The sequence below is a fragment of the Callithrix jacchus genome, chromosome 13, assembly GCF_049354715.1.
Source record: "Callithrix jacchus isolate 240 chromosome 13, calJac240_pri, whole genome shotgun sequence".
NCBI classification, from domain to species: Eukaryota; Metazoa; Chordata; class Mammalia; order Primates; family Cebidae; genus Callithrix; species Callithrix jacchus.
This window is the reverse complement of record NC_133514.1, coordinates 104,589,734-104,615,827: the sequence shown is the minus strand read 5'-3', so window position 1 is coordinate 104,615,827 and position 26,094 is coordinate 104,589,734. Positions and strand designations below refer to the sequence as shown.

General features: G+C 42.6%; 1 long non-coding RNA gene across 1 annotated transcript in view; it reads left to right on the top strand.

The window, feature by feature from the left end:
- The window catches only part of LOC144579076 (uncharacterized), a 138,627-nt gene extending 112,855 nt beyond the window's left edge, over window positions 1-25,772 (top strand). The window contains exon 3 of the long non-coding RNA XR_013525934.1: window positions 25,179-25,772. This is a non-coding gene — a long non-coding RNA (uncharacterized LOC144579076). The remainder of the gene's footprint in view (window positions 1-25,178) is intronic.
- Window positions 25,773-26,094: the final 322 nt, after the last annotated feature.

Here is a 26,094-nt window from a genome sequence, read left to right as displayed (position 1 = left end):
TGAAATGTGATTGGATAAGGGGTATGGTCTAATGGTGATAGACCGAGGCAGGAAGACCCAGCAAGTTCTCTCCAGACTCTTTTTTGGCCTCTCTATGTAGCATTTCTCCTCCTGGGTATGGGGCGGGATCCTTCTGAAAAGAGAAAAGGGAGAAAGGAAAGAGTGACTTTTTCAGGCTTTGTGGCTTGTTTGGGGGAGAAGGGTCCAGGTGTTGTGAGCCACCTTGGAGAAGAGGAATTCTGGATTCTCTGACTTGCTTTGGGAGACAGAAGACAGGAGAAGGGCAGAGAGAGAGACTGCTTCTGAGGCCACTTCTGAGGTCTTCCAATCTCCTTTAGTTCAAAGTACTCAGTGTGCCAAAGTAGCATACTTTGGGGCGATGTTTTTTGGAGCCCCAATAGAAGCAAAGACTGGATGTACGAATAGCTGTGAATAGCTGGAATGCCAATTGATTAAATAGGGTTGGCAGGCCAGGCATGGTGGCTCATGCCTGTAATCCCAGCACTTTGGGAGGCTGCGGCGGGAGGATTGCTTGAGCTCAGGAGTTCAAGACCAGCCTGGGTAACACAGTGAGACCCATCTCTACAAAAAATAAAATAGTAGCCAGACATAGTGGCATGCCCCTGCAGTCCCAGCTACTGGGGAGGCTGAGGCAGGAGGGTCGCTTGAGTCCAGGCAGTTGATGCTGTAGTGAACAAGACCAAACTACTGTACTCTAGCTGGGCAGCAGAGCAAGACTCCATCTAAAAAATAAACAAACAGGGTTGGCAAAGGAAATACATGCCAACTTAGGTGAAATTCAGACTGGGTGGCCTGAATGGCATCTGGAAAGCCTGAAGGCCTTGAATAACTGGGGAATTCCCTAAGAGAGAACACCTTGATCTTGTCTATGTACAATAAGAGGGCCTTTATCTTCAGATTTGATAAGCACATAAGGGCAGGGGCTGTGCCTGTCTTAATATTGAATTTTTAATTCTTAACACAGCACCTAGTCCATATTTACTGAGACCTGTATGGGAGTCAGATTTATATCATAATTACATTATTAGTAATTACACATGAACAGAGAACACTATCATGTTTTACTACATGCGGGGCACTGTTCTAAGTATTTTATATGTTTTATTCTGCCTGTTCCTTGCAAGCACCCTATAAACTGTCTCTCCCATTTTATATACAAGGAAAGTAAGGCTGAGAATGCATAACTCACCTAGGGGAACTGACAGAGTCAGGCTTTGAATCCAGGCTGTCTGGTGCATGAGCTCTCTCATAAACTCTTCCATTATATGTCTCTCATTTATATGCATCTTTATTTTGTCACAATTCAAGAGCATCTGCTGTTAACAAAATAAAATGCATTTTTTTGGGGGGGTGCAGTTTCCCTCTTGTTGCCTAGGCTGGAGTGTAGTGGCACAATCTCAGCTCACTGCAACCTCCGCCTTCCAGGTTGAAGTGATTTTCCTACCTCAGCCTCCCAAGTAGCTGGGATTACAGGCATTCACCATCATGCCCAGCTAATTTTTTTTGTTTTGTTTTGTTTTTTGAGATGGAGTCTTGCTCTGTCACTCAGGCTAGAGTGTAGTGGTGGAATCTCGGCTCACTGCAAACTCAGCCTCCCAGATGCAAGTGATTCTCCTGCCTCAGGCTCCCAAGTGGCTGGGATTACAGGCGCCCACTACTGTGCCCAGCTAATTTTTGTATTTTTGTCTTTTGAGACAGTCTCGCTGTGTCGCCAGGCGTCAGGCTAGAAGTGCAGTGGCGCGATCTTGGCTCACTGCAACCTCCACCTCCAGGATTCAAGCAATTCTTCTGCCTCAGCCTCCCAAGTAGTTGGACTACAGGCGCACACCACCACTCCCAGATAATTTTTGTATTTTTAGTAAAGATGGGGTTTCACCATGTTGGCCAAAAGGATCTCAATCTGTTGACCTCGTGATCAGCCCGCCTTGATCTCCCAAAGTGCTGGGATTACAGGTCTGAGCCACCAGGACCGACCATTTTTTTTTAGTTGAGACGGGGTTTCACCATCTTGGCCAGGCTGGTCTCAGACTCCTGACTTAGTGATCCATCCACCTCGGCCTCCCAAAGTACAGGGAGTCACCACACCCGGCCAATTTTTTGTATTTTTAATAGAGATGGAGTTTCACCATGTTGGCCAGGCTGGTCTTGAACTCCTAACCTCAGGTGATCCACCCTCGTTGGCTTCCCAAAGTGCTGGGATTATAGGAGTGAGCCACTGCACCTGGCCAAATGCACTTTTTAATCTAGAAAAATGATACATTATGGTTATACTTGAGTACTGAAAACTAGCCAGAGTTTTAAAATATTCTTAACTGCTAAATACCTTCATCAAATAATGCATTTGTTTTGAATTTAAATTAAACTAAATTTGGCCTGAGGCTGCCCTTGTACCTTGAGTCCCTATATAATGAACTGCGGCCTAACTTAGTACATAAGCAAACTGAAGGCCTAATTGAGTATATTTTGTGTAACATCTAGCTGAGTCTCAGCCAATCACAGGCTGCCAACTGATCAGACCATGCCCAGATAAGGCAAACACACAGCTGTAACCAACTGAGTAGATTCTGTATCTCACTTCCATTTCTATCTACAAATGCCCCAGCTTAAGGACACAACTGTCGGACCCTCTAATGGTTCTGAAGGCTGCCTGATTCTCGAATCATTCTTTGAGCAAATAAAGTCTGTTTAATTTGTCAAAAGTTTTTCTTTTAGTGAGGTAAAGGGCAATGTTTTGATAAGTATTAATGCACATTTCTTTTACCTTTCTAAAAGCCACGCCTTTTGCCTAGTTGGCCCCAGACCCATTTGCCTTGGGAAAAAAAGAGGGATGTGTGGGACTGGGGAATTTGTTGATTTACAGTGTGAATGCAGAGAAAGACAAGATAGCATTTAGAATCTCATGTGTGAAAGATAATTAAGATCTTTTTTCCAATTAACCTCCCACCGCCATCCCACCCCCTTCCCGCCCCCTACACCTTAACATAGCAAGGCCAATCCTGAGTAACCCAGCTCACATTGTTCTCCTGCTGGGGAGAACAGAAGTGTTAGCAGAATGAAAGCTTGAGCTGTGTCACCAGGTAATAGAAGGGGAGAAACTAGACTCTTCTGGCCCCAGGGGATTGTGAAAAGGCTTGGGGAAGGAGGTAGACCAGAGTGGGTTGTGTGTGCCCACAATTGGGCCTTATTTGTCTTTGGCTTAAGTAGGGGGGAAAGAAAAAGCCAAGGGCAGAGGAAGGTTCTTCTGAACCAGATAATCCTTAGGACATTAAAGAATCTCTCTGGATCAGTTCTCAGACCTGCATTGCTCAACCTGGGAGGCAGCCATGCCAAATGCACTCTCACTACAGACAGAGGCCCTGGGTGGAACAATCCTGGGCTGACTTCGCATCCCACATCGCATGGGTGCTGAGCTAAGAATGATGGAGCTTTCCCTGGGCCTGCCATGGTGGGGTGGAAGGGATTTCAGGGCTGACGCTGGAGTTGGTGAAGGTCTTTGGGAGCAGAGGACCACCAGGATGGCAGGCTAAGTGGAGGATGGGCTGAAACTGAGGGGTCAAAAGTAGTGAGAATTGAGTTAATTTGGGGGGTACAGGGTGAGCCAGAGTATGGCACCCAAGCAGTGCCCAAACCGAGAAAGACCAGATAATTTATACTCATTGTAGAATTCAGCCATGAATACCTGCAAAGCAAGTAGCCACACACTCCCAAGACAGCGAGGCAGTGTGTACAGGAGAAAGCCTGGAGGAGGCTGAAGCTATTTGGGAGCCTGAGGGCTTTTCGCTAAGAGGTACTTTCACTTCCTAAGGCATTGTGTGCATCATCACAGTGGATTTATTTTTATTTATCTATTATATATTTTTATAGAGATGGGGTCTCACTATGTTGCCCAGGTTGGTCTCGAACTCCTGGCCTCAAGCGATCCTCCTGCCTCAGTCCCCCAGCATGTTGGGATTATAGGCACGAACCACTGTGCCTGGTGAGATTTAGTTTTAAACTGGTTTGGTCATTTAGTTAAAATGTTTTAAAGTATAAAAATCATGGGAAGGACATTTCTTTGATTACTCATGAGCAAAATAAAACATTCTGGCTGGGCCCAGTGGCTCACACTTGTAATCCCAGCACTTTGGGAGGCTGAGGTGGGCAGATCATGAGGTCAGGAGATCAAGACCATCCTGGCTAACATGGTGAAACCGTGTCTCTACTAAAAATACAAAAAATTAGCTGGGACGTGCCTGTAGTCCCAGCTACTTGGGAGGCTGAGGCAGGAGAATTGCTTGAACATGGGAGGTAAAGGTTGCAGTGAACCAAGATCACACCACTACACTCCAGCCTGGGCAACAGAGCGAGACTGTTTCAAAAAAAGAAAAAAGTCTGTATTCTCTGTGTGTAGGTGAAAGTTTGCAGCCCCACCATGCTAGACACATCCAGGCAAATACATGAGGATCATGCCCATATTGATGATTCTGTTTTCACTCTGAGTTGAATTTTTACCCCCCAGTTACTTGCTTTGCTAGCTTCCTGAAGGTGGTAGCTGTCTATACCGCAAATAGAAGTGTGGCAAGGGGCCACTGGATTGTCACATGAACAAGCCAAATAATTACAATACCCACATTTGCTAACTACACTGGGCCTCAGCTGCTTCATGTATGTAGCAATATGAATAGTGCAAATGTCTTGTTTATTTAATTTATTTTGCAAAGCCTTTCAAAGTTGAGTTATAATTCATATATCATACAATTCAGTCTTTTAAAGTGAACAATTCAGTAGTTTTTAGTATATTTACAAAATTATGCAATCATCACCACTGTGTAATTTTAGAACATTTTTATCACCTCAAAAAGAAACCCTATAGCCTGAGGGTTCCCAAACCATGGGTCGTTGACTGGTACCAGCTTGTGGCCCGTTAGGAACTGGGCTGCACAGCAGGACTTGAGTGGCAGAGTAGTACCTCCAGAGCTCCACCTCCTGTCAGATTGTCAGCAGATTCTCAAGGGGGCTCAATCCTATTGTAAACTATGCAAGCGAAGGATCTCGGTTGTGTACTCTCTATGAGAATCTAACAACTGCCTGATGATCTGAGGTGGAGCAGTTTCATCCCCAAACCATCTCCTCCCCATCCCCCTCCCCTGTCCCTTGGAAAAATTGTCTTCCATGAAATGGATCTCTGGTGCCAAAAAGGTTGGGGGGAAAAATTGGTCCCTGGTGCCAAAAAGGTTGGGGAAAAAAACTGGTCCCTGGTGACAAAAAGGTTGGGGAAAAAATCTGGTCCCTGGTGACAAAAAGGTTGCTGTAGCTGTCCGTGGTAACCCCTCATTCCCTTCATTTCCTAGTCTCTACCACTAATCTACTTTCTGTCTCTAAAGATTTGCCTGCTCTGGACTTTTCACCTAAATGAAGTCATGTGTTTGGGTGTCTGGCTTATTTCAGCCAGTATAATGTCTTCCAGGTTCATTCACCTTATAGCTTATGTCACAACTGTATTCCTTTTTACGGCTAATGAATATTCCATTATATGGATATACCATATTTTGTTTATCCATTCACCAATCAGCAGGCAATTAGGTTGTTTTCACTTGTGTGTGTGTGTGTGTGTGTGTGTGGCTGTTACAAATGATGCTGCTTTGAATATTGGTGCACAAGTTTTTCTGCAGACATAAAGTTTCTGTTTTCCAGGTATATTCCCAGCAGTGGAAACACTGGGTCATATAGTTACTCTATGTTTAATGTTTTGAGGAATCACCAACCTATTTTTCGAAGTTGCTGTACAATTTTACATCCTCACTAACGGTATATAGGGGTTCATATTTCTCCACATCCTTGCCAACACTTGTTATTTCCCACCTTTTTGATGACAACTGTCCTGTCAGGTGTGAAGTAGTATCTTGTGTTAATTATCTTTTCTTTGGTTTCCAATAATTAACTTTTGGGTGGGTTGTAGACATTTTAGTAAGGTTCTCTTATTCCTCTTAACATTGCTTCATGATTTTTTTAAATTTTAGCTTTGTAGTTTACTACTTATTGTACCTTGTGTGATTCTACAACCAACACTTCTACTAGACTTTTTGAGCAACTGATGAATCTTATGACTTTATATATAATTTTAATTGCATTATATGTGGAGCTATTTCTTTACCTTTGAAAGCCCCAAAATAAAGTTACTTCAGGTCTTCAGTTATCCCCTCTCTGGTGGCATGGGGTAATATTTGTGCCCTGTCACACTCTGTATGACAGATGTGTGACCAAACCTTACTCTGTTAATAACTTTACTTTTTAATTGAACTTTTACCCGTCACGGGCTGAGGGGCAGGTTATATAGCTGATTCTGAGTTAATTACAACTGCCATTATTTTTTATTTGCAGTGCCTGAGCAAGCAGTAAAACAGCAAGTTAAGTCACATTTGCAATGGGATCATGACTCAATTAGTGTTTTTGAATAATAGGCAATAGTAATTAAGGTCATGGCAATCGTAGAAGCAGCGTTATGTGGTAGCCTGGCTTCAGCAAATATTTTAACATGTTCAGAGAGAAGGCAGAAAGGCAACAGAACTTGCTAGGTAGAGGCCCTCTCCTTCATGTCCCTTGCAAACTGGAAATGGAAGTTCTTGAGAATATCTTTCATAATGTTTCAACAACAATGTTTATCAGCTTCTATGTCAGAAGCTCAAAATTCAAAGTAAAACTCATAGGTGATACAAGGTAATACTGTGAGTTCAGTTAACCTTGTCTGTGAAAAGTCAGACTCCTGAGACATACAATCTGAGTCAGACTCCTGTGTTGTACAATCATATGCAAACATTGATATGTACGTTGACCACAGGATAGGCAGGGGAAAAGTAATAGCCCTTTCATGATTGGCTTTGTAAACCCAAACCTATGTTTTTCTTCTACATTGGGAGTGAATATGGCCATCTTCAGGATAAGAAGACTCAGGCACAGTGTGGTCATGTAACTAGGTTATGATCCTTCCAACAGGGGTCTGGGTGAGCATCTGGTTCTCGTTTTAGATTTCAGCTGCTCATATCACCATCTCTTGCAAACTGGAAGTAGCAACACTGTTACCTGCAGCCTCTTATTTTATGCTGATAATAAAAAAGAAAATCTCTTTGGAGAATAAAGAAAATTTTAATACAAAAGATGAGGCATTATGAACATCAGGCCCAAGAAGGGCTACAAAAAAGAGGGAACACAGATTAGCGGTCTGAGTGTTGTTCGAACAGACATTAAACCATCCTTGAAAGTGAGGAGAGGTGATTAGAAGAGAGCCTGGATTCCGAGATAGACCAATGATGACTAAGGACCATCCCCTTGCTCCTACCACAACCTCCTCACGGTCCCCATTGCCGAGAAGCCCAGTGCTTGTCCCAAGGTCAGGGCAATAGTTTGTCTAAGCATGCTTCTCAGGACCACTTACGGATACTTCCTCTCCAGTTTGCAATAATTCTATTTGAAACCTCGAGGTCCACAAAAGAGGCCCAATGATGGTCACTTTGCCTTTACATCAGTGAAACTTACATACAAGGTGTTGCAGGTTGGGTCCCTAGGAAGCACATGAAGAATAGCTTTCAGGAAGTGTTTTGAGGAATGCTTTCAGAATGAACACTGACAGGGAAAGGGCGGAAAGCAGGACTGAAGGGAGAGGGTAAGGGTGAGCAATAGTGTGAGTAAAGACGTAGAGACAGGAATAAGATCAGTCTGTTTGATTGCAGTGTAGGATGACATCAGAGCAACAGGATCAAAACCTGCAAAAGGATATTGAGGCAAGATTGGAGGTGCTATCAAGAGCCAGGGTAAAGTTTTGAGTCAATAAAGAATGCTGACCAAGAAAAGAATCTAAATGCCAAGAGTGAACAGGAATGTTGACGCCATAGGGAAACTCGAAGGGGGAAGACCTGAGGAGACGTAGGTCAGTAAAACGCGAGCTTTTTGGATTAGCTCCAAATGAGAGATGGAAGTTGGGAGGCTGAGGGTTAGTCAGGTCAGATATTTTAGAAGAAATATGCATTATGTACTTATCATCCCTTTCTATCTTCCTGGGGTTAAAAAATCATTCCTCTTTTGACTTTTAAGACTCCTACTTTTTAATTTAAGGTTAGAAATTTTTCAGGATGGAATTGATGAAACTCAAAACATGCTACCGCAAAATATGGCACCTTAGCATATTGAATTTTTTGTTGTTGTTGAGACAGGGTCTCACTCTGTCACTTAGGATGCAGAGGACAGTCACAGCTCACTGCAGCCTCAACCTCCAGAACTTCTCCTACCCCAGCCTCCCAAGTAGCTAGGACTACAAATGTGTACCACCAAACCTGGCTATCTGTTATTTTTTATTTATTTTATTTTTTTGTAGAGATGGAGCCTTGCTGGCATGTCTCTGGTCAGGGAGGGATTTATCTTATGGTTGGAATGTTTCCGGTGGGAGATGTCATTTGTGGTTTATGGTCAGCTGACCTTAGCCATTAGGCTGATGCCCTTTGGATTTAGGTGGTTTTTGATCAAGGGGAACGTTAGAGTCACGGTGCTCGTCCAAGATGGTGATGCTTCCGCTCTGTCAGAAACCAATCCTTCAAGAATATTAAAGGACCACTGTATATGCTATTATCTTGCTAGATTGTTATATTGTATTGTAAAGTAGACACAAAATATTTAAAAATAAAGAAAATAAAAGTAAAGGTTTTGGCTGCTATTGTCTATAGAGGACAAGCTTATAGGGTACTTGGAGTGAGGGTTCTGGATCCCAGGTGTGAGGACTGTTAAAATGGGTCTTTGGAAGCAAACCTCTGGTGACTCATGAAGCAAATCATGGGGCAACCAATTATGGTAAAATTAAATTCCAGAGTGGATTATCAAGGGACCCTGGCTTGCCTGGATGGCTACATGCCTACAGCCCTAGAGCAGGCAGAAGAATATGTAATGAACAACTGAAGAACAAGCATGGGTCTGCATTTAACCATGGAAACCAAGCGTTCTACCCCGTGCACAGAAGAAAAGGATGCAATGCTTTTCAAACATGGATATCTTTTTTATGAAACCGTTTTTTGCTTCTTTTGTGATATAATTTGTCCAAATTTATAATAGATGGTGAGTTTTCACTGACATATAAGATAAATGTATAAAATTGTGAATTTAATTGTGAAGGGTTCTTTCACATTTAAGTTTCAGTCATTTTCTTTTATCTTGTATCAGTGTACAGAATGCTAAGATAATTTTTTAAAGATGAACTAAAAGTAAAAATAATTTCAACTTAAAAATAAAGCAAGGCCAGGCATGGTGGCTCACTCCTGTAATCTCAGCACTTTGGGAGGCTGAGGCAGGTGGATGGCTTGAGCCCAAGAGTTCGAGATCACACTGGGCAACAATGCAAAACCCCATCTCTACAAAAACTTAGCCAGACACGGTGAAGTGTGCTTGTGATCTCGCTACTCCGGAGGCTGACGTGGGAGGATCTCCCGGGGCCTGGATTGTGGTGAGCTGTGATGGTGCCACTGCTCTGCAGCCTGCAAGATGGAGTGAGATCCTATCTCAATAAATAAATAAAAATTTTAAACATAAAAGTAATAAAGCAAAATGACAATTTCTTCCTACACTTCACTCTGAAGACCAGTGTGCTAGAGGGTTGCTTTGCTCAGGGTGTAGAGGGGGAAATCCTGATGAATTTGTAGTCACTGATTTTAGATTCTGATTGTCCACTTATCTATCATATAGTCTCCTCTGAGTTTCTTGGTTTCAACAAAATAACAGATCTAGGAACCCCCGGACAGCTCCAGCTAGATTCCTGGCTGAGCTTTAGTCTGTTTTGGCACCAAATCTATTTTGGTGAATATACAAAAATCACTGTGCCTTGCAGCAGCCCTAATAGAGGGAGGGCAGGCAGGGAAAAAAGTAGAGTGGGTGGTTCCTATACTAACTATAGGAAGAGGGTCAAGGCTTTGATTTCTATCTTTAAAGAACCTTACTTAGCATTGAAAGCCAAAGCTTGCCCTTTAATTATGAGAATTTCTCAGTGGCTCCCTGTCACCAGATATTAAGGACTGTTAGAAAAGGAGAGGAGAGAGAAGTTTTTACTTACTTGCAAATGATCCAGACTCCAGAGTATTCAGAATGCAAACCCAGCTTGTCTTTCAGTCACTTAGATATGAATTAAACCTTCCACCTAACAGCCAGTGTAGTTGAAAGGCCCTCCCTGGGGTAATAGGGTTTTTTATCTGAGGAGCCCTTGGGGGGAAAAAGGGAAAAGGCCAGGTCCTGAGAAAGAAGCATCTATTGTTATGCGAATGTGCCCTGAGAGTTGTGAGTGGTAAGTTCTCAGCTCAGTCTTCCCCACATTCATACAGATATAAACATGAACTGTGCTAAAGATTTTACCTAAACTGGCGAGGTGTAACAATCAAGTCAAAGGAAAAGTTAAAAAAGCACTAAATATGGAGTACAGAAACGTTGAAATTAATTTGCAAAAGCCTCTCCACCCCCAGGATTTTTTTTTTTTTTTTTTTTTACATTAGGAGAAGGAAGTTCATGGAACCAGATAGGACAGAATTCACATGTCTGTAGTCAATAATTCTTTTGCATTGCCATTAGTCTGACACAATCAGATATTTGTAAAATAGGTCCTAGGCAATCAGATAACCCAGAGAGGGGTCCTCTCAAACCTAGGCCATGCGGAGATTTTCAATGAAGCACAAATGTGTCCCCATTGCATAACCCCAGCGGGCTAGTGGGAAGGGTGCCCACTGGTGTTGTGCAGTGCAGGGGCTGGTGGGACCGCTTTATATTCATGGTCTGTCATCTCTCCTCCTGTCGTTTCCTCTGGTGACTTTTTACCAAAAGGGGTCCTGATCCAGATCCCAAGAAAGGGTTCTTGGATCTAATGCAAGAAAGACTCTGGGGAGAGGCCGGGTGCAGTGGCTTAAGCCTGTAATCCTGGCACTTTGGGAGGCCGAGGCGGGTGGATCACGAGGTCAACAGATCTAGACCATCCTGGTCAACATGGTGAAACCCCGTCTCTACTAAAAATGCAAAAAATTAACTGGGCGTGGTGGCATGTCCCTGTAATCCCAGCTACTCAGGAGGCTGAGGCAGGAGAATTGCCTGAACCCAGGAGGCGGAGGTTGCGGTGAGCCGAGATTGCGCCATTGCACTCCAGCCTGGGTAACAAGAGCAAAACTCCGTCTCAAAAAAAAAAAAAAAAAAAAAAAGACTCTGGGGAGAGTCCACAGAGTAAAGGGAAAGCAAGTTTGTTAAAAAAGCAAGGAATAGGCCGGGCATGGTGGCTCAAGCCTGTAATCCCAGCACTTTGGGAGGCCGAGTCGGGTGGATCACGAGGTCAAGAGATCGAGGCCATCCCGGTCAATGTGGTGAAACCCCGTCTCTACTAAAAATACAAAAAATTAGCTGGGCATTGTGGCCCGTGCCTGTAGTCCCAGCTACTCGGGAGGCTGAGGCAGGAGAACTGCCTGAACCCAGGAGGCGGAGGTTGCGGTGAGCCGAGATTGCGCCATTGCACTCCAGCCTGGGTAACAAGAGCGAAACTCCGTCTCAAAAAAAAAAAAAAAAAAAAAAAAAAAAAGCAAGCAAGGAAAGGAATAAAGAATGGCTACTCCAGAGGCAGGGTGGCCCTGACGGGTGCTAGTTATCTATATTTATGGTTATTTCTTGATTATATGCTAAACCAGGTGTGGATTATTCATGAGTTTTGTGGGAAAGGGGGGGTTCTGCGGGGGATGGCAACTCCTGAAACTGAGGGTTCCTTCCTCTACTTTTCAGACCATATAGGGTAACTTCCTGCCAGTGCCAGGGCATTTGTAAACTGTCATGCGCTGATAGTGTCTTTTGGCATGCTAATGTATTATAATTAGCATATAATGTGCGGACGACCAGAAGTCACTTTCACTGTCATCCTCGTATCGGTGGGAAGGATTTGGCTGGCTTCTTTACCACAAACTGTTTTATTAGCAATGTCTTCGTGACCATATGTTCTGACCTCCTGTCTCATCCTGTGACTTAGAATGCCTAGCCTCCTGGGAATGCAGCCGAGTAGGTCTCAGCCTCATTTTGCCCAGCCCTTATTCAAGATGGAGTCACTCTGGTTCAAATACCTCTGACATCTTGAAGGTCTGGCTTTAAGTGCAGCTCTCAAGCAGAGCACCCACATAGAACTCCTCTAAATTCCCAACATTTATAATATGTTTAGTTCTCTTAGTTCCTACTACCCTTGTGATACCTGGGCAGAGATCAGAGAAGAAGGAAGATGTCTGTCACTCTTGGTATATTTCTATGGACCACTTCTTCTTCTTTGGGTACTGTATGAGGAGGGGGGCGAAGAAGAGAAGAGATTAAGGGAGGGAAAAATAAGTTTCCCTCTCCCTTTCATAGTTCTTAGTGAGATGGAGTTCTGTAACAAAAGACAGAATAAAAGAAAAACAAGCAGAAGTTTATGAACATGCCTGGCTTATGTGTATGTGGGAGATACCCAGGAAGATATAAGTAATTCTCAAAGATGTTGCTTTGCGTTCATATATAAATACCATCCTTATCTGAAACAAAGAAGGAAGGGTGTGGGGAAGACTAGTTATGGGAGGTATCCAGGAAAAGCGTGGTGTATTAGGCCATTCTCATATTGCTATAAAAAATACCTGGGTAATTTATTTTTTATTATATATTTTATTTTACTCTAAGTTCTGGGGCACATGTACAGGATGTGCAGGTTTGTTACATACTTATACACATGCCGTGTTGTTTTGCTGCATTCATCACCCTATCATCTACATTAATTAGATGTTTCTCCTAATGCTATCCCTCCCCACCCCCTCCCCTAGACCCCCCACCCTGACAGGCCCCAGCATGTGATGTTACCCTCCTTGTGTCCATATGTTCTCATTGTTCAACACCCACTTATGAGTGAGAACATGCGGTGTTTGGTTTTCTGTTCTTGTGTCAGTTTGCTGAGAATGATGGTTTCCAGTTTTAATCATGTCCCTGCAAAGGACATGAACTCATCCTTTTTAATGGCTGCATAGTAGTCCATGGTATATATGTGCCACATTTTCTTTATCCAGTCTATCATTGATATGCATTTGGGTTGGTTCCAAGTCTTTGCTATTGTGAACAGTGCCACAATAAGCATACGTGTGCATGTATCTTTATAACAGAATGATTTATAATCCTTTGGGTATATATCGGATACTGGGTAATTTGTTAAAAAAAAAGAAGTTTAATTGGTTCATAGTTCTGCAAGCTATACAGGAAGCATGGTGCTGGCATCTGCTCAGCTTCTGAGGAGGCTTCAGGAAACTTCCAATGATGGTGGGGGCAAAGGGGGAACAAGTCTCAGTAGGAGCTAGAAAGGTGGGACCACATGGTTTTAAACCACCCAATCTTATAACTCACTCACTATCACAGGAACAATATTAAGGAAATGGTGCTAAACCATTCATGAGAAAGCTACCCCCATAATCCAGTCACCCTCCCACCAGATCCTACTTCCAATGTTGGGGATTATAATTTAACATGAGATTTTATGGAGACACAGATCCAAACCATTTTACCTGGTAAATAAGAATAAGTTTGTTATACAGATTTGTCAATAAGTTTGTTACGCAGATTTGCCTTCTCTGTTTGGAGTTTCTAGTGATTTAGAGTCATTTTTCTCTTTCTAGCACAGAGTGGGAGACAAACTTAAATATGGAGATTTCCATCCTAGCGTGGTGGCATGTACTTGTAGTCCTAGCTACTTGGGAGATGAGAGGTTGACTTGATCTGAGCAGGTGGTGACCAGCCTGGCAAAATAGTAATACCTTGTTTCTAAAAACAACAAAAACAGTCAACGCAAATGGAGATTTCCTTCGTAGATGTAAATTTCCTTACAACAGGTAAGGGGTAACTTTTACTGTGTCAGAGCTTCTCCTGTGTCTTCAGTTTCTTAAAATAATTAGCTTAAAATAATTCTTATGCCAAGAGGCATATTTTGGGGTGGCATATTCTGGTCTCCAAAAAAAGTATGGTGCGAAGTTCCGATTGGGTAACCAGCTGAGAGGTGCCTATAGAATTTTGGGGTGCTTGGCCAGAAACTATGTCTAAATCTTGTGCTCTTTTACTACTTTGTTCAGCCAATTTGCAGAGCTAGGCTAGAGAGCATGCCCAGTAGAGAAAGCAGAAAAGGAAAAGGTCCAAGACTAAAATGAGGGGCTGTGGGAAGATGTTTCTCTCCATGTAATGCAGAGGATGGTTGAATCCATGCCAACCAAGCTGCTAAGTAAACCTGGATAAAACAATATGAAAATTGGTGCTCTCCAAACCCATCCTGTCTTCATCAGTTCTATCCATATAGTTTGATTTTCCCAGTCAAGTTAATTTTCAACACAAAACAAAGAGAAAATCTCTGCCTCAGCAGAAGAAACATGGGCAGGAGGTGGGTTTATCATCACTGTAAGGAAAGCTACACTTTTCTTCTCAAGGCACAGTAATTGAGTTTGCTGAAATAAACTCACAAGAGACAGGCTGACAGGAGAAAAGGCATACAACAGTATTAATGTGCAAGTACACAAAGGACATACAAAGTCTGAACATCCGAAGAAGCGCCAAGTGGCTGAAATTTAAATACACTCTTCATAGGGGAGAGCAAAGTATGGGATGGAGGCAATTTTAGAGGAAGAGTAAATGGTTTTTCGTGAAGACATATGGGCCCAAAGAATAGACAATAGCCTGGGACAACGTTTCTCTCGACTCTGGGGAAGATGGCGACAAGTTATGGGAAGGTGAGGGACAGAACTGTAAACAATGGTTGTCTTATTAGGCTGATAAAGTGTCTCAAGTTAAAGGCCTCAGAAGAATAGATAAAAGGTCTGTACAGATGGGTATGGGAACAACTTTCATTCTTCTTCAGTGACTAGTTTTCCCCTGATGATGAGATGTCAGTCAAGGATTTGAAGGTAATTGTGTTTCTTTCGGTAGTACTGTCCTCAGATAACTTCCCTAGAGAGAGCTCCTCCTTGTGCTTGGAGGAAGAAAAAGGCAAGGTCAGAGACACCTTGCTTCTGAGGCAGCTTCTAAGACCTTCTAATTTCCTTTAATTCAAAGTGCTTGGTATGCCAAAGGACCATACTTCGGGGTATTGTTTTCTGAGCTTCAACACCACTTTGGTCCACATAATAAGGCCTGGAATTGAAACAGAACAGTTGGTTTTTCTAGCTGAGATCCCAAAGAGATGCATTCAGTAGTGAAACCACCATTGCAAAATTATAACTGAGACAGTGAAAGAGATCTGACCTAACCAACTCCATCCTCCTCCCAACCTCCAAGCTGTCCTTGTTCATTCCAGGGTATAAGCCAAACTTACATTTGGGAGGCACTAGTTTATAATTTGAAGCAAATATGATAATAGCCATTTACCCAAACAAACCCCCTTCTTGCCTTTGGACTAGACTACCTTTATAGGACTAACCAGTTAGCCAAAAGATTGGGAATTATGGTTTAGGAGTTATGCAATTGGAGGCCACAAGATTCTGACCCTTCCCAAATTGCTCCTGGGAATAACATCACTATTGGAAAACCTAAGATTAGAACTTGAGATATTTTGCAGATCCGGCAATTGATGGACCAGGTGGCACCACCCAGATTGACAAACTGGTTCATCTGATCTCGTGACCCCCACCCCCACCCCAGGAATGGACTCAACACAAGAGCACAGCTTTGACTCCATATGATTTCATTTCCAACCCAACCAATCAGCACTCCTAAACACTGGCCCCCAACCCACCAAATTATCCTTAAAAACTCTGATCCCTGAATGCTTGGGAAGACTGATTTGAGTAATAATAAATCAGTCTCCCCCACATCTGGCTCTGTATGAATGGCTCTTTCTGTATTGCAGTTCTCCTGTCTTGATAAATTGACTGTCTAGGCAGAGGGCAAGGTGAACCCACTGGGCAGTACCGTAGCCTCCACCTAATGCAACTCTAATTCAGAGCCTCTTAGAAAGAATGAGGCCTTTCAGTGATCAGCATGGGAAGCATTTTGCTTAGTTTATCTCACCTAGGAACCGTGTTCCACATAGCGTTTCATCCAGTTCCATCATCATTAATTGAACATATGGGGACCCGCTTGGAATGAAGAGTTGGTATAAAAATTAAGTTGAAGACATCTGAGATTCAACAGATGCAGAAAGGAGCCTTCTTGAAGCATTCCTTACCTGACTAAAAGCAGGAACCTCTGGTACATGAGGTTGCCATAAACTCTCTTTTTAGGGCAGGTCTTTGTGAGACAGGCCAAGAGTTAACCTACCACAAAGTTCCTGTCTTAGGGACTTGCATGACCATGACAAAGACAGAAAGGCCATTTATCATAAACGTTGTTATCTTTCACTTGTTCTCCTAAAAACCCATCTATCTTTCCTTAAAAAAACTTACTTGTTCTTCCCATAGATGTCTTTTCTTCCATCTTCCCTTTCTCTAGTAATTTAAGTACATAAGCCCCACATTCTAACCATTTCTTTGAGTTACTGAGCATTTCTACATGTATCCCCTTTATATGAGTAAATAAACTTGTTCTTCTGTTAATCTTTTTTTTTTTCCAGTTTAATTTGCAGGCCTCCTAAGAGAACAGAGAAAAAGATTTTCCTCCTTCACAAACTCCTGCTGTGTTAATTTGAACTAAACATAGTGCCATGCACTTGGGTTGAGGTGTGGAGAACATAACCCGCAAATTTCAACAAAATATAATCTTTGCCCTTTAGGGGTAAATAAGAAGTCCTTATTGGTGGAAACTGTTCTAGTAATGGCCCAGTTTATTTTTACTTTATTTATTTTTTATTATTTTTATTTTTTTCATTGAGACGGAGTTTCACTCTTGTTACCCAGGCTGGAGTGCAATGGTGCGATCTCGGCTCACCGCAACCTCCGCCTCCTGGGTTCAGGCAATTCTCCTGCCTCAGCCTCCTGAGTAGCTGGGATTACAGGCACACGCCACCATGCCCAGCTAATTTTTTGTATTTTTAGTAGAGACGGGGTTTCACCATGTTGACCAGGATGGTCTCGATCTCTTGACCTCGTGATCCACCCGCCTCGGCCTCCCAAAGTGCTGGGACTACAGGTGTGAGCCACCGCACCCGGCCTGGCCCAGTTTAAAGGGCCATCCTTTCAGATCCTGTTTGAAGGTCTTCAATGCTGCTTTGAATTTGGGTTAGAGAAACACATGGTATGAAATACAATAGAGACACAGAAAGTTAGGTCAAACGTAAGTAGGATGAATGGTGCAGAGCTCTGCCAGCTATATGAGCTGTGAAGTACCCCAAGAACTTGAACAGCCTGGAAGTTTGTCATTAATCTTCCCCATTTGAGGAAGAGCTCCTGGTTTATGTTAGCCTATTTGAGTTTCCCTGTAATCTAGATTGAACTCCTTTCAGAGATGTTGTAGAGCAGGGGTCTCCAACTGGTACAGATCTGTGGCCTGTTAGAAACTAGGCCACGTAGTGGGAGGTGAGTAGTGGGTGAGTGAGTATTACTGCCTGAGCTCTGCCTCCTGTCAAACCAGCCACAGCCTGAGATTCTGATAGGAGCATGAGCCATACTGTGAGCTGTGCAAGTGTGGGATGTAGGTTGTGCACTCCTTATGAGATGGAACAGTTTCATGCTGAAACCATCCCCTCCCCATCTGTGGAAAAATTATCTTCCATGAAACCAGTCCCTTGTGCCAAAAATATTGGGGACCTGCTGTTATCGAGTACACAGAACCATCAATGTCTTTGCTAGAATTTGTGTAGCTTCTGAAGGTGAGGGAAAAATAATCCATTTTCCTCTCTCATTCTAGGTTCAATGACTAAAGCCCATAAATCAAACTGATGAAAGACAGATTAACAAGAGGAAAAAAAAAAAAAAACCAGTTCTAATTATATATGTATCCAGTTTAGGAAAAAATTGTGGCTCCCAATCACAGAAAAAAGAAATGTGGCTCCAGGAGGCAGCCAGATGATTGAGATTCACAGACCATCTTAGGTTAAGCAAAGGAAAAGGGGCTTGGGCCTTCCCTGTGGGGAAGAGAATTATGGGAAGGTGAGAGGAGGAAATGTATGGTGAGTCAGGATTGCCTTGGTAAGCAAACACGAATGATAAGAGTTGTCTCCTGAGTAACTTTCATCCTGGTGTGGAGGCACTTTTATAAGTGGAAACTTCCTTCTTAAACATACATTTATGAAAGGAAAAATTTATTCTTTAGTTTTAGGCAGTTAGAGGAAATTAGAGCTCTTCCTCCATCTGCTGGTTCTCAATTGCCTTTAGCTCAAAATAATTCTCATACCAAAGGGGCATTTTCTTTGGCGGGCGGGGGGATGACATGTTTGGTCCCCTTCATATACAAGCAAGTCTAGACTTGGGTTAGAACATTTGGTCAAATGAGGATGCGTTTGGCTGACTAGGCTGTGCAACAGACTTAAGAGCGTTTGAGAAAAGGTTACTGCTCATTCTCGCCTCAGCCTTCCTGACATGCCTACCTCATGCTCCTTTTTAATCTCATACTGCTAATTTGAATTTAAACACTGCCTCTCCTTAGGGCTTATTAGAATTAGTTGTCTCTGGGCATTACATATTCAGCCTTTGGTCTGTGTTCAAAATTTCAGCTCAAGAAAAATTCTCCACATTGCACAAGACATGTTGGGATTCATTCTTTTAACAGCCTTATCTCACTAGTTTTGTGTTTTGCAGAGAAGGCAGCGAGATTCCCTTCTCTTCATGTAATAAAATATAGAGAATAATAGGTCTTAGATCAAACCAGAAGCAAAATTACAAGGAAGACAAATATTTGAGAAAGCATCCAAGAATTTTTTGGGGAAAAAAAATGTGCCTTGGGAAATAGATTCCAATCAACACAAATTAATTTCTTAGAAAAAAGTTGTTGATATTTCCCCCTCCTTTATTTCAGCATTGGCATTTTGATTATGAGATTCAACTCATGCCACAGAGTGAGGACATGGTTTGATCCTGTCCAATGCAAGTCTTGTTGGAGATGAAAAATAAAATTTCATACTAATAAGCTGTCCATAACTTAATGGATGAGAAATGAATAAGTTCTTCATGGTGCAGGTACCATGTCTTATTCATCTTTATGCCCCCCTGAAATGACAAGCCCAGTCACCTGTGCATTAGATGATTGATACAAGTTTACTGAACTGAATTACTGAAGACAGGTGATTCTTGGGATCTGATGTGCACTCTTAATCTTTTGAGGCTATTGTCAAGGACAAGCATGAGTGTTTCTGGAAATGTCTATTCCTTCTTATTTTTAACTGTGGACCTGAAGGTTTGTACATGGTTACTTAATCAGCATGGCATAAAATCCAAGGACATAGCTCATTTACATTCTGCTTTATTTAAATTAGACTTAGGGAAATCTTGCTCAGCTTACTTCATTATTAATAAACAATGAATCAATTCCGAAAGGAGACTTCAGTACTGGGGTGAGGGAGGGCTACTTGCAACCAGGTAGACTGCTAACATTTTAGTGAATGCTGAGTACTACAAACCTGTGTATCGGTGAGTTATGGACTAAGTTTTACATAGAGCCTTGTCTTGGAGTAGAGGAATGACCAGATCAGTGATTGGTTGTTTCTGTGTCTCATATCCAGAGTTATTTTTCCCCCTGTTAAAGTTATGACTGGTAAAAAACTGTGCTTTCTACAAAACTGGGATAGTGCTTGCAGTGGTCAGGCTTGAGTGTTGTATGCAGCAAAGCAAAGTTGGTGAGCGCAGAATGAAAGATAGTGGACACTTCTCCACTCAAGATTTACTTTCATTGTTTTTAGCTGAGAAAATAAATGTGAAGATTTTTTTCAGACAAACATGGTTTCTTGAAAATGCAAGTAATTGCTCCCGTCGGTGTGCTCTGAAAGCATGTGATCCTTGCTGGGATAGATCATGAGCTGACATTATGTTTCCAGGCTGGAGCACTGGCCTTTATCAGAGCCTCAGAGGAAAAGGAGGCTGAGATTGAATGAGGCCGCAAAAGAGCTGTCTGCTGAGACCATCATCTTTGCATGTAAATTTTAGAGCCTTTAATAACATGAAATGGTCTGGGTTTATTAAAATTCTACACTAGGCATTGGCTGGCTGTAATATCTGGGCAAGTCTAGAGGAGAAAAAGATAGTTTTCTTTCTACTCATTCGGAGTTCTTAGCCAGGACCCACTGTAGCAAAAGATGGCTTAACAAGAGAAAAACAAGCAGAAGTTTATTAACATGTCTGCCTCATATATATGTGAGAGCTACCCAGGGGAAAATGAGTAAATCCCAAAGAGATGACTTTGAGTTCAGGCATAAATACCATCTTTAACTGAAACAAAGTGGGGTGTGGGAAAGGCTGGTTATGAGGAGGTAGTCAGGAAAAGCATGGCAAACCAGGGTAATGCTTATTACGCAGATTTGTCAATGCTGTCTTCACTGTTACGTCTTCAGTGATTTAGACTGGTACAGAGAGGAGACATCTTTACGAACGGAGATTTCCTTCATAGATGTACATTTTCTTTATGTAATTTCTACTCCATTTTCAGAGTTTCTCCTATGTCTGCATTTTCTCAAAATAATCAGCTCAAAATAATCCTTATGCCAAAGAGGCATATTATGGGGTGGCATATCTCTTCTCCTACATGCTGCTTGCATTTCTTAAACGGTTTTTTGTAGGGAGTGTTAAATTGTTTTACTATTTAAAAGCATCTACCCTTAGTTATGTAGTTCTCATGTGCTAATCTTAAGAATGCAATTTAGGACAGGTGTGGTGGCTTATGTCTGTAATCCCAGCACTTTGGGAGGCTGAGGTGGGAGGATTCCTTGAGCCTGGGAGTTCGAGACCAGCCTGAGCAAAACAGTGAGACCTCCGTCTCAAAAAAAAAAATTAATGCAAATTAATAATCTGATGAAAATCTTCCCACTTTCTTTGGGAATGCCAGAGCAGTGAGTCACTAGAGAACCTTCCAGGGAAGAGAAGTAGCTGCATCCCTGGGCTCATCACTACTTATTGGCATGCCAGTTGTCTCTGCCCTGCAGATGAGCCAAGGAGTCCTTCAGGCAGGAAATAGGATCTTAGTGGGTGGCTGCCAAGAGTGCACAGACTTTGAAGCAGAAAAAGACAGCTTCTAGAGCAACAGGGAAAGGATCCAGGTAAGGGAGCTTCGGTCGGCAGGGCCACAGTGGCACCAAGGGGGTGTAGCAGAGGGGCCAACTTAGAAGAAGACTAGTTTCTTCCCAATGCCACCCCGTCCCACCATCCATGTTCTAAATGGCTTCGTGGAAATGAATTGCTCAATTTCCCATCTTTTAGCCTTTAAAACATATTTTTCTCCCTCAAGTATCTGTTTTCAGGCACAAGCCAGACTCCAAAACCTGCTTGGTTCTTCTCTCTGTCTTACCCCTTCTGCCTTGTACACCAGACTGCCGGCAAGCCAGGGGCGAGGCAGAGAACAGCTGGGATCCTCAAGTGAAAGGTTGCTGAGTGCGAGAGGAGATGTCAAAAGGCTGGGATTCATGCCCGTCGGGAGGTGTGGAGCTCTCTCACTCAGACTTCCTGGGAAATGAAGGAGAAATAATAGGCAGCTCGCATTTGTAGCCAGCCAGCCTGGGTGGTATTTCTTGAAGTGAAACGCTCATAAATCCCTTCTGGGGCCAGAGCTGGTTTGACGAGCTGCAGGATTTGTGTGGCCTGTGTGCTCTTTGGAAGTGGCCTTCAGAAGCTGAAGTAATGGAATCAGGACCTCAGGCCCTTTACAGATTCCCTTCTACACTTGGTTGCTGATTAAGAACATTATGTGGCATTTAAAAAGGCACAATTATCTTCCTTGGGTGGTTCCTGGCTAAATGTAGACTCCTCTCAGCCCGTGACTGACTTCCCTGGTTTTGAAATAAACATGGGTATAATCTGAATGTGTCAACTACTTATTTTCTAAGGGAGTCTAATGGATAATTTTTAAAATCTAACTTGGACATATTCATAATAAGAACCATCCATTTTGCTAAATTCTTTCCTAAGGCAAACAAATACAGCATTTCGATTGCTTTCTTTGTTCATGTCAGAATGTTTCAGGTTTAGATTTCTCACCCCAGGGGAAGAAGAATGTGTGTACAAGTACATTTGGCAAAATTGGTTTGGAAGTGTAGATGAATATGCTTCTGAATAGAGAAGTTCCCTCCCATGTTTTCTTACGCTGTGGGTTGGAAATGTTATGTGTCCCTACTTGCCATATGTAAACACAAACAGGCAAACAAACACAATTTCTTAAAAAAAGTTAAAAACAAAACAAGAAGGCCAGAAGCGATCTAATTCCAGTAATATTTTCAATAAATTAATGGCCTGTGTATGTGGCAACAGACACTTGGAAAAGATGAGGCCGACAGATGGCCACAAATAAAGCCACAGGAACACTGGGAAGGATGATAAATATTATCTGCAGGGCATTTTTCATCCCCCTTGTTAATTAGCCATCCTGCTTTTCTTACAACCACTATGCTTATTTTCCTTTTTACTCTGAAATTTTTTCATTTCATACTGCTTTCTTTCAAGCATTCTCATATTTCCCTCCTGTGGGTTTTTTTTTCCCTATCTCAAATCTGCTTCGATTTTCCATCCTGTGTTCTCTCCCACATCTCCTTCAACGGGGTTTTTGCAGGGAGAAAGCAAGGACATTTCCTTTGCCTCTTGTCAGCTTCTTAACAATTTTCTTGCTATTAATGTCTAACAACTTTCCAGCCCCAGGGAATACATGTGCCGTCTTTTTCTATAAATTGTTGTGTGCTGTTCTCACTGCCCACGCCGAAAATGCAACATGGTGTTATCGATCTTATTCTCTTTTTTCCCTCTTAGAAGAATTCTACAAATGAATGGGTTCTGGCCTGTACCTTTGAATGGTTTTTATTTTCTAATGCTCGGTGTGGCAGCCTGGCAAGGCCATTTGGTTAAAAGAACATGGGTCTCTGGAAACAGTCCTTGGTTCATATTCTGCTTTTGTCACTTATTAACAAAGTGACCTTGGGTAAGTTCTTTCGTCCCTTTCAGCTAGTGTCTTCATTCCAAGAACAATTCCTGCCATCTGAGTTTGCTAATGGGTCTCAGGTAGATGTAAGACATATATCACCTGACACCTCATTTCATTTCTCTGCTGGCAGAAAGTGGAAAGGTCATGACCAGTCAAGGGGCCTCTGAGCCAATCATGATTTTTTCTTCTGCAGAGTTTAATACCTTCTTTTCTTCCTGCCACAGGAAAAATAAATCACAGTTGCTGAATCAAAGAAGACCTTCCTATTTCTTGAATAGCTTTGATTAGGCACAGTTCTTGAAAAGGATTCTTCTTTGGTTAGAGAAGCCCGAATGTGAGGTCCCATGGTCCAGCAGGCATCTGGTATACCACTCTTGGTATGCCTGCTGTTCCATTTTGTGGCTATCTCTCAGCAGAGTGGGAGAGAATAGGAGACAATGTTAGGATTCTCTTTTCTAAGTATCAGTTTGGCATGGGCAGAGGGTCAAAAAACTGTAATAAAACTCTCTAAGGATTTGTCTAATTTGAATAACTTAGACCTAAGCCAACTACCACCTCCTCGGAGAAGCCTTCCCTGACCTTATGATCAAAAATACTTCCCCCAGTCAGCCTCCAGCCATCAGTGTGCTTTGTCCTCATCCCAGCACTCACCGCCATCTGAAATTACTTGCTCGTTTATATGTGTGCTTGTTTATGTTTCTTGTTTGTTCCTCCACTGAAATGTAAACTCTATGACAGCTGGAAACCTACTTCCCTTATCTTCTTTTCTAAGCCTCATTGCTTAGAACAGTGTATGACAAAAGTAGGCCCCCAATAAATACCTGTGACATAAATAATTAGGCTATAGATCTCACTAATGTTGGAAATGACCCCAGCGTCTATAAAGGAATGAATGTAGCAAAAGGTATAGTTCTGGTTGGGCTCAGCTAATCTCACCTGGTTCATCTACATGGCTGAATGTAGGACAGAGTTTCTTTTTGTCGATTCTAACTGCATCCTAGTTGAACACACTGATATATCCATGATGTAGTGACGATTCAAGAAGAACCGGGCAGCGGTTGCAGTTTTATTTATTTCAGGGATCATTCCTCCTTCTCTGTGAAAACACTTTCTCACTTGTCTTCTCTCTTGACTTTATCAGAATGACTACCCCACTTCCGTGTCCACTGTTGGCTCCTGTCATCTCCCCAACCTTGACTCTCTTCTCATCTCTGTCAACATTCAATCTATAGGTGATTATTTTAGTCACATGGCCTTGTTAGGGGTCAGAAGCTGATACTCCCAAATATGGTGCTTGCACAGGCTGAACTGAAGAAGCCTCGAGGCCTCTCTGACATCTCCCCGCTCCTGACATTTCTCCCTAAACCTTTATCTGTCTAAGATCTAGACCCACCAAAAGGAACAATTGTTTCTTCTTCCCCTCTCTGTAAGACCAAGAATGTAATCAAACCTGAACAGAACCTTTCCCAAGAAAATGTACAAGGTCATCTCTATTCCCCGATCCACTCATTCTCCTTAACATTCCCCTCCACAGAATCGCTCTTCTCTCCTCTCCCATAATCTGCTTCCCAGCATGATATATAAGCTTCTGAACGCTGTTGAGGGTGGGCAGTCACACGGTGGTTCTCCCCATGTATACACATTAAATAAATTTGTTTGCCTTTTCTCCAATTAACCAGTCTTTTATGAGTTGATTTTTCAGTGAACCTTCAGAAGGTGAAAGAGACGTTTCCTCTGGGCCCCTACGGCCTCAGATACCTTCCCATTCTGACAACCATGACATTAGATCTTCAGCCTAGACACATATTTCCAGGATGTGTGACATCCCCACTTGGATGTCGAATTTGATTGCATGATGTCCACAGCCTTTGCCATGTGACTCTGCATTCCCTCTGACTGAGAGGCAGGAGCTACTCTTCCTGCCACCCCTGTGGAATTTGGCTAGTCGTGTCACTTGCTTGAGAGGTTAAGGCTAATTCAATGTATTGCAGGGGAAAGGAACTATCTTTTCCTTACCTATCACTATGTTCATGGCTGAGGCCCCTATAACAAAAGACAGATTAAAAGACAAAGCAAAAAAGTGTATTTAACATAAATTTGTTGTGACATTGGAGCCTTCTGAGGAAACAGTTAAACGTGTGTGTTATGTTTAGGTGTATGAAGAGTGAACATTCATGGAGAAATATGATTGGAGGACAAAAGGGTGTGATCTGCTGGTACAAAACTGGGAGGAACCTAGCGAGGTTGTACATTCCGATTTTTCTCTGTGTCCCTGTGTCTTCAGAGGTAAGCAGATTTCCTTTTCTCTGGGTATATGAAGCGTTCCTCTTGAATGAGAGTCTTAGGATCTGCTTCAGAAGAGAAGGGCAGGAGCAGGTCAGAGAGTGGTCTTCCTAGGTTTTATGACCTGCTTCAGAGGAGAAGGATAAGGGAGGAATGAGAGTGAGCTTCCTGCTTCTGCTGTTTCCTAACGCCAAGGTGCCACAGTTTGGGATAGGATGTTCTGAACCCCATTGGTGTGCATGCACTAGGCCTAGTCCTCAAGAGTACTTGTGTATTTCCACTTATTGTCTCTTGTGCTTCTGCTACTGCCATGAGAAGCACAAGGCTAAGTTAACTCTCGGGTTCTGAGAGGAGAAGGAGAAGGTGCAGTGTTGCATGTCTGTAATCGCACTTACTTGGGAGGCTGAAGAGGGAAAATTGCTTGAACCTAGGAGTTCCAGATTAGCTTGGACAATATTGTGAGACGATGGAGAGAGGAGAGAGGGGAGAGGGGAGAGGACAGGGGAGAGGGGAGAGGGGAGAGGAAAGGGGAGGGGAGAGGGGAGAGGTAGAGAATTTTAAGAACAAGGTTTTTTTTTTTTTTTAAAAAGTACAGGATTAAATATTTAGAGCAGAGCTTCCTAAGGAACTTCAATCAAGCCCTTTTAGAGTGGATCAGGAATCCAATTGAGATTGGTTGAGCCAAGCCCCAAGCAGCTGACTCCCATTTAATCCCCAGACTCATGAGCTATAAGAATTATAGCTTTAACCCATTGAGTTTTTAAAAAACTTATTTTAAATGTAGTT